Source organism: Tupaia chinensis, unplaced genomic scaffold (assembly GCF_000334495.1).
Source record: "Tupaia chinensis unplaced genomic scaffold, TupChi_1.0 Scaffold000001_1, whole genome shotgun sequence".
In the NCBI taxonomy this organism is placed as follows: domain Eukaryota; kingdom Metazoa; phylum Chordata; class Mammalia; order Scandentia; family Tupaiidae; genus Tupaia; species Tupaia belangeri.
The window spans coordinates 6,451,995-6,461,173 of record NW_006159427.1 but is presented as its reverse complement, the minus strand read 5'-3'; the positions used below and the strand labels follow the sequence as shown (position 1 = coordinate 6,461,173).

General features: G+C 43.8%; 1 pseudogene; it reads right to left on the bottom strand.

Annotated features, from left to right (window-relative positions):
• Positions 1 to 4,248: 4,248 nt before the first annotated feature.
• Positions 4,249 to 4,371, bottom strand: LOC114007725 (uncharacterized; annotated as a pseudogene).
• Positions 4,372 to 9,179: the final 4,808 nt, after the last annotated feature.

Here is a 9,179-nt window from a genome sequence, read left to right as displayed (position 1 = left end):
AGTGGGGGAGTGGGGGAGGTGTAGGGGCAGCCCTAAAGGAGGCACACATCACTTTGGCTCCCATAATGTGACCTGTGGCCAGCACTAGTCACATGGCTCCACTAGCTGCTAGGACACTGCGATGTGGTCTTCCTCTGTGTCCAAGGGGAAGGCTGACTGGTTTAGGGAACTGTTTCTCCAACTGTCAGGGAAGGAAGTTCTTCCATCTGGCAGTTACTTTCATACGGTTTGACAGCAGATCTTCAGGTTCCCCAGGTAAAATATCCCTCAAGAAAAGCTACCTTCTACTGCTCTAAACAATGTCTAATGAATTACTTGCTGTCTTACCTATCTTGATAGCCAAAAGGAGTCGGATGACGCCAGAATTCCTGCCTCTCCAGAGGAGGTTGCTTCACTCTCCTCCTCCTCTTTTCTGCTTCTCTCTCACTTATTCATCTGTAAATGGTGAGTCTGTGTTTGCCCTGAACACAGAGTTTCTGGCCAGTCTGTAGGTGGGACCTGAAACTTGGTGACCACATGAATGTCCCGCTGCCCGCTGGGTCTCTGCCTCACTCTTCCTACACCACGATTCCTTAGTGTCATCTAACTCAACTGCAAAAGGGACCGTCGGAGGGGGACAGGCTGGGGCGTGCCCACAGGCAACGCATCAAGCCCACAAAGTCAGCGAAGGCCGAATCAGAATCATGGCCCTAAATCTAGACAAAAGCCCAAGAGGCCATTCAATGTCCAGGTAAAGTGAAACTAGGGCAGGGTATTTGGGCATCAGCCTTTGAAGGTGGGGGTTTCTCACCTGCTAGGACTTACTCTGAGAGTTCAGGAAACCCAACTGCAAAGAAGGTCAAGTGAATCCACCTGCTGGCATGAGAGGTAAGACGGCCGACCCAGCAGCTTGGGGTGGGGAAAGTACCACTTCTCTTAATCTAGAGTTTTCCAGGTCACACCAGGTGAGGCCAGCCGTCTTTTCTGAATGTTAATTGCTACCATACTGTCTTTTCAACTAAGCAGTTAGTCTGGAGGAATGGACACGCTCCATGAGAGCTAACTCTTGTTTGCCAAACTTCCTGGCATAAAAAGCCTTCAGGGTTAGCTATTTAACTTCCACCAGCCTCAGAGCTGAGGCAGATAGAGAAAAGAGTGCTAATAAAGGTCATTTTATTCATTGAGTTTTGATCCAAGAACTCGTCAATGTGGGACACAGGGCTTTGTCTTACGGCATACATTGCTGGGCTTGAAGCAGTTTATTGGGAATGCGCCAACCTGCTACAACGCAGGGACACTGCTGAACGGTGGAGCCCAGCAGACGCCGCCAGTCCAGGCTCTGCTCCAGAAGCCCATGCCGCACACGCTCCCTGAAGCTGCAAACAACCCACAGGCAGACCTGGCCAAGCAATTGCTGGACCCAGTGCAAAAGAAAAACATGGGACCTTATGTTTAAGACGGTGCCAGAAGAGCGAGACATGTCCTTTAGCTCCTCATTGTGGGACTCTGAGCACCTTTACAGATCTGACCCTCATGAGGCCGATCACAGATCTGACCCTCGTGAGGCCGATCCAGCCCACAGGCTGTCTTTATTTCCAATTCTACAAATTCTAACTAAATCCGATTTTCCCTTCATTATGTTTAATGTGTCACCATCTACCCAGGCAAAGAGCATGGGATCATCCAAGTTTCCCCTCTCCCTCTTACTCTGCTACCCAACTAGTGCCTATTCTTGTTCATTTCACCTCAAAAGCTTTTTTTTTTTTTTCCACAATACATTTCTCCTCTAACTCCTGTTCTGGTTTAGAATTTTCTCTGCCCAAATCTATTTCCTGGAATAAACTTTCTAAACTGCTAATCTGACCATCTGGTTAACCTGCTTAAAAACCTGCACAGACTCTTTAGAACCGACCAAATCAGACCTTTGTGATTTAGCATAGCACGTCGTCCTCTGAAATCTGCCCTCTTCCTCCTGCCTAAGCATTACATCTTATCCTACTCTGCTCCGCACCCATCAGCCTAAGAGGTAAACTGAGGCAAAGTATATAAAGGAGCTTATTCAGGCCAAGACTGGGGACTGCACCTTACATGGGCCTGGGAGGACATACTTAGATTGCCCTGAACATGTACACTGAGGTCTTAGAATCTTCAAGCAGTTTTTTTTTTTGTTGTTGTTGTTGTTAAATATTTAATTTTATTTATTATTATTATTTTAATTTGCTATATGACGTATGTGCTCACTAAAGAGAAAGAGAAAGAGAAAGAGAGAGAGAAAAGTGGGAAAGCAAGCCAGCCACCAGGTTGAGGATTTGAACCATGGTCAGGCATGTGAAAGTTCAGCACCCTAACTACCACATCACCTGCTGGCCCCTCTCAAGCAGTTTTTAAAGGCGAAAGCCACACAACAGGGGGTGAAGGTAGGAGAATGGGAGGGCACTTGGGAGGGGGTTATACCAGTTGTTTAGAGACAGCTATCCTTGGCTATCAGGACCAATAACAAGATGGGCAGTGGTGTCTGGGCAGGTGTCCTTGCAGAGCTAGTTCTGTCAGGGTGCAGTGGTCTTTGCACAGCGCTGTGCTGGCAGCATGCTCTAAACAACAGTTCTCGTTATCAGGCATGCTGAGTGACAAAACACCTCCTCCATGGCCTCTCTCCAGCTTGGTTAAGTTTAGGTTTAACACAAACGGACACAAATGACTCCATTTTGATTCTGACAAACTTCCAAGCCCCCAAATCCTCCGATAATGCTGAACTGCTAGTGGTTCCTCAGGCTCTGTGCTCTGGCCTCTGACGCTGTTCCTTCCGGCCGAAATGCCCTTCCCCTGCTTCCTTATATGACTTCCTGTGGCAGGCTACATTGTGGCCCCCTAATAACTTAAGCTCCAATCTCTGGGACCTATGAATGCTCAAGAAACCTTACAGATGTGATTAAGAATTTTGAGATGAGGTGGTCTGGAATGATCTTCCTGAGCACTAAATGCAATCCCAAGTACCCTTGTGGAGGGAGGTAGAGAAATCTGACTACACAGAGAGGGAGCTGATGTGAAGACACAGCAAGGAGATTGGAAGATGCCAGACCCTGGCCTCGAAGACAGGGGAAAGGGCCATGAGCTAAGGAATGCAGTTCTCAGAGCTGAAGAAAGCAAGGAATGAGTGTGCTCCCCTAGAGCTGATGGAGGGAGCTCTCAGATTACAGCAAACCGTGTTCGAGACTCCAATGGAAGGAACACTCCCAAACTAAGACAAATATTTAAATACATTTTGTTTGAGAATTTTGTAGAGTCATATTCTTAGGGTAACACTGGAATATCATTGGTAAGGTCTATGTCAACTGAGAGTTTTAGGAAATTGATAGACACAAGCCGTAGTCAGGACTCTGATATAAGGAACAGGTGAATGGCATCAGTAGAATTCAGAAAGAGCAGGAAAAGGATTTTGGTCTAGAACAGCTGCCCCTCCCTTGGCCATACCAAGGGTTTCCGCTGCTCCCCAACATGTCGGAACTGGAAATTTGTGTCATAGCCCCCTGGCTGCCTTGTGGACTAAGACGAGCTTCTGCTCATTTCCTGGGTAGTGAAACACGCATCATTGTTAGCACATGATGCAGTATAGCGACCAGTTAAGATCAGCCCATCTTTGGCTGCTTCGTGAACTCCAGAGTTAAGGGATGCCCTGAGATATTACTATAGAAGAGCTAGTTGGGATGGATCCTGACTCTGGTTGCCATCAGGAACCTGATGGCCACCTTGAGCGAACTTCAGTAATCCCCCTTCCCAAAGCTGCTTTAAGGAGGCTTGTCTCTGCCTGGGTGGACCACACATTACCCATGTAGAACCCAGAAGGGTTAAATGCATCTCATGTATGATATCACTCACATGATAATTCACTCTGTTTAAAGATACACTTGGAGGGCTAACCCTGTAGCACAGTGGTTAAGCCCTGTGTGTAGGGAGAGCTTAACCACTGGATCCCACATGACCAATCACCTGGTTCAAATCCCAACCCTAGTGAGTGCATACCCCAAATTCTGACAAGATGGAGATCTGGAGAAAAGGGATTATGATATGACCATGTCCCACTGCAGGGTGGGAACTTTCTCTCTCTGTGCGTCTCTTTCTCTATCTCTGGAGAATATGTGTATTCTCTGACAATAAAACAAAATGAGCCAAAAAATACAAAAAAGATAAACATGGAAATGATGAAAACATTTTGATCTTCATAAAATCACCCAGACTGAGAAAACTCTACTCTTATATATATATTTATATATATTTATTTATATATCATATATTTGTATATATAAATAAAATATATCATATTATATTTTCAATTAGCAATAATCGCGCCTCGGATAAACCTCATTGGCTATGATACTGCCACTGCGCAAAGCTCATATTATACACACACACACACACACACACACATATTTTAAGGTTTTTTGACACAGGGTGCCTGCACTTGCTGGACAGAGACAGGGAGAAAGTGAGAAATAGTTCCTGGGGAGATGGCCACACCACCATCCCTTCTCCATTCTCCTACTGGAATTTTGGGCATGCATGCACATGTACCTGGCATTGTTTATAAGCCACCAAGTCTGGGTTTCAAGCTGTGATCAGCCATATGCGAGTCCAACGCTTTAACCATCAGGCCACCTGCTGACCTTTTTTGGGGCCAGACAGTGATGCAGTGATAAAATGCAGTGCTCTCTGGGACCAGCAGTTGGTGTAATGGCTATGTTGCTGGACTCCCGTGTGGTTGACCATGGTTTGAGTCCTGGACCTGGGGGCTTAAACTCATGGCGGGAGTGTGTTTTTGTGTGTGCCCAAGATCCCAAGAGGAGAATGGAAGAGAGAGAATTGTGGTGTGTCCATCCCTCCCTGGGGGAGGGGTGATTTCTCACTTTCTGTCTGTCTGTCTCTCTCTGTCTCTCTGGCAAGCACATGTACCCTATAGCAAAAAACCTCTCCAAAAAAAAAAAAAAAGCAGTGCTCTGCAAGGCAATCTCATATGGGAAGGTTCTTGGTTCAGGTCCAGAGCCCTCCCTGAGTAAACCAGGCACATGCGAGCTTTTAATCCAAGGCCAACAGAAGGCTGGAGGGGAACTGCAGTGAAGACCCTGTTGGAAATGCTCTCTCTCTCTTTGTCTACACACGTACACACACACACACAACAAAAGTGCTGATGTTTCCAAATCGGAAGCCCTTCCTTTAGCCTTGGTGAGCTAAGTGCCTAATATGCTTTAGGCACTCAACAAAAATTAAATTAACATATCCAGACATTGAAGGGAAATGCATTTTTAGACATAAGCGAACACAGCTGTGTTTGGGGTCTGTTGACTGTCTCAAGTTATTTGAAAACATTTTGTTTTGGTAACATATTTGGCAAGTTCACTTACCCTTCATTTTTATACCCATGTGTATTTAAGGGAGAATTTAATCCATATGTTCCTGATTCAATTATACTTGACTCATCCCAGTACTGCTTTGTGAAAGTGATTTGAATGCCAAGAATCTTGCAAGTTTCATAACAAACTCTGAAGTATTTTTTTCCCCCAAGAACTAAAAAATATATTTTGTTCATCCCAATTTCCAAAAATATTTTAAGAAAACACATGGACATTCACTTATCATTGTATTAGTATTTAGTTACAACTTGGGCTGATGACTGGCAAAAATGATGCCACGAATAACACTGCACTAGTGTTTGCTACTTGGCATCCCCATTATGACACAACCGCCCATAAGACGTTGGCCCCCAGCTTAGGTCACTGCAGCAATGATGAAACTCTTGAAAGTTCGCTTCTTGGTTCAACTCAATTAAAAATACTGAGCATCGAGGACGTCCAGGTCACTCTGTTCTCTTAACAGACACCTTCTGGAATTTCTGCCTTGTACCCAAATTGAATGCCCTTCTCTGCCCCACCTCGCCCTTGCGATTTGGAAGGGGAACTTCTGGCATCATGGTTGGTGATTGGACTGGGTGGGCACCTATCTCAAATGGAAGCTGCTAGAGTCTCCTGTCGGCAGTTTGAATAAGAGAGAATAAGAGAGAAAGAGAAAGAGAGAGAGAAAACAAGAGAGGGAGGAGCAGAAAAAGAAGAAGGAAAAACTAAAGAGAGAGAGTGGTTTAGACTATCTGTGTGACTCAGATCTGTACTATACAAACTCAAAAACCGAGAGTGAGTGCGTTCTGCTGTAAAGTGTATACCACAGGGTAAAGGAGTAAGCCAGCACATAAGACGGAAGGAACCAGAAAACCAGTGCATAGTTAATGCATTATTTTCCTCTAAAATCTGTTACGATCAAAGTGTTTTATTTCTTTTTAAATTTTATTTATTGTTATTTTTTAACTTGCTATAGGGCATGTGTACTCACCAGAGAGAGAAAAGAGAGGAAAGTGAGAAAGCAAGCCACCAGTCTGGAATTTGAACTGCAGTCAGCCATGTGGGAGTCCAGCACCTCAACCATCATGCCACCTGCTGACCCCTTTGTTTAGTTATTAGTTACTTTTGCTATAGGGTGTATGCACTCTCTGGAGAGAGAGAGAAAAAAAGCACCCTTTAGGGGAGATGGCCACACTACAATCCCATCTCAGGATTTTGAGCACCCATGCACATGTACCCAGCATGTTTTCAGGCTTGTGGGTCTGGGACTTGAACCACACAATTGGCCTTGTGGGATCCAGCCGCCTTAACCACCATGCCAATGGCTGGCCCCGATCAATGCATTTTAGAATCAATGCATTTAAGAAATTCAGTGTGCTTATTATATTGTACTGTGATGAAGTGAAAGAGATATATTACTCATTTCATAAGTGGATGGGTAGGATGGGTGGAAAAGATGGTTCACATTGTTTGCAATGTATAGAAAACAATTTGTATAAGGACGTTATGGAAATATATTTAAAGACTGGTTTAATTTAACTAAAGGAACAAGAAGTATTACCAAAATTACAATCCATGCAATTGAAAGAACAACACTATTTCTAGAAGCCAATGTTACAAAAGAGCAAACTCAGTTGAGACTACTAGATCCAGTTTTGTACAAGTAGCTCATTCACTGAAGGGCAAAATGATGTATTTCTTAAATCCCTACTGCTAGAACTATGATAAGGAACAAGTGGGTTAAATTTTAAGGGAAGAGAAAACCTAGCAATCTGAATTGTTATACTGTTATATTTTTCATTCATTCATTATTATATTTTTTATTTCATTCATTAATTATCATATTATCCTTGCTACCATCCTTAGGGCAGGCACCACCATGCCCTCCTTGCTACCATCCTTAAGCCATCTCTTAAGTAAGTTGATGTATAATATTAACAATATGATATGCTGACATTGTGGCATATAAAATGGCATATTCCAACTGGCTCTGTGGCCTGATGGTTAAGGGAGCTGGATCCCACGTGGCCAACTGTGAGGTTCTAGTCCCGGGCTATGTCAGGCATGTGTGCCAAAGTCCTAACAGGATAGAGAAATGGAGATGGGACGGCAGTGTGCCCATGCCCCTGAGGGGTGCTTTCTCCCTCTCCTTCACTCTCATCTCTTTCTGACAAGTGCACATGCCCTGTGGCAAAATAAAATAAAGTAAAATGGCCTATTCACACCTAAACATAAATATGAGTAAAGAAACTATGAATAAAATACAGTATACATTTTCTCTCATGTCTTTGTTCAAGAGAATGTGGATTCATTGCATGGAAACAGAAGCCCAGGTAAGTGAGACCTTCTGTAGCAAATTAAAACATAATGAGAGAGAGAGAAGGAAAGAAAAGAAAGAAAAAAGAAAAAGAAAAGAAGAGAAAAGAAAAGTAAAGAAAAGAAAAGAAAGGAAAAGAAAAGAAAAGAAAAGAAAAGAAAAGAAAAGAAAAGAAAAGAAAAGAAAAGAAAAGAAAAGAAAAGAAAAGAAAAAAGAACTGGCATGTCTTAAATCTGTTGGGACTGCTGTAACATGATACCACGGCCCGGGTGCTCATCAATTACAAATGTGCTTCTCCCAGTTCTGGAGGACAAGAAGTCCCATATCAGCACTGGCTGAGGTGAGAGCCCTCTTTCTGGCTACAGAAGGCCATCTTCCCGATGTGACATCAGAGGGGGTGAGAGCCCTCTTCCTGGTTATAGAAGGCCATCTTCCCAACGTGACATCAGAGGGGGTGAGAGCCTTCTTCCTGGCTACAGAAGGCCATCTTCCCGACGTGACATCAGAGGGCAGGAGGGATGAGCTGGTTCTCTAAGGTCCCTTTTATAGCGGCACTAATCCCAGTCACAAAGACTCTGCCTCCTCACCTGATCACCTCCCTGAAGACCCAAGCTCAGGTGGACATAACCATTCAGATCACAAAAAGTAACTTGTGTGAGGAGAGCTAAAGTAAATTAGTATTTTCAGTAAGTTATTTTTTTTTTCTTGCGAGTGCAGGATAAAGGGCACATATATATGCCTGGCATGCATAGGTCCATCAGGGAATTGAACAGTGCATCGCAGGCATGCTGGAAACATTGTATTAAACCCTGCCTGGGCAGAAGAAGCCACAGGCCTTCAGGAGAAGGCTCCACATGGCTACAGTGAACTAGATTTTTAAGGGAATGAAGATTTTCTACTAATAATTCAGCCTCCAACAAACGAGCTAGCAGTAGGGAGCCACCCCCCTCAACCCGCTGCATCCCCAGTCTTCTCTCTCTGTCTCTTGGTTCCTGTCTCTCCCTGCTTCTGTCTTCCCTTTTTTTTTTTTTGTAATTTTTCCTTTTTACCCTTTTTTTAAAAAAAGGCACAGTTTTTCTCTGGCTCTTAGCTCCACCTTTATTCTTGTTAATTTTCGCTCTGCTCCTCCCATCAGGCAAAAGAAGCCACGGGCCTTCAGGACAAGGTTTGGCTACAATGAACTAGATTTTTTGCACGGCGTGCTTGCGTGCCGCGCATTTTTCTATTTTATTTTTTATTTTTAAAGAACAGTAATTACAAATTTTTATTTTTTTGTATTTTTGTCTTTTTTTCTCTTTTTGTTGTTGTTTTTCTCTGTTTCATTTTCCTTTTTCTTGTCTCTCCACCCTCCAATACCCTTTCAATGTGTTTTTAGACAGATCTAAGAGCACTGCAGCTAAACATCCAAATACTAATAGGGTTAAAATATTCCCCACTATCTACTGAATCTGCTACACCAGCAAGCACAATAGAACAGCAAAGAGTTTCTGGATCACCTC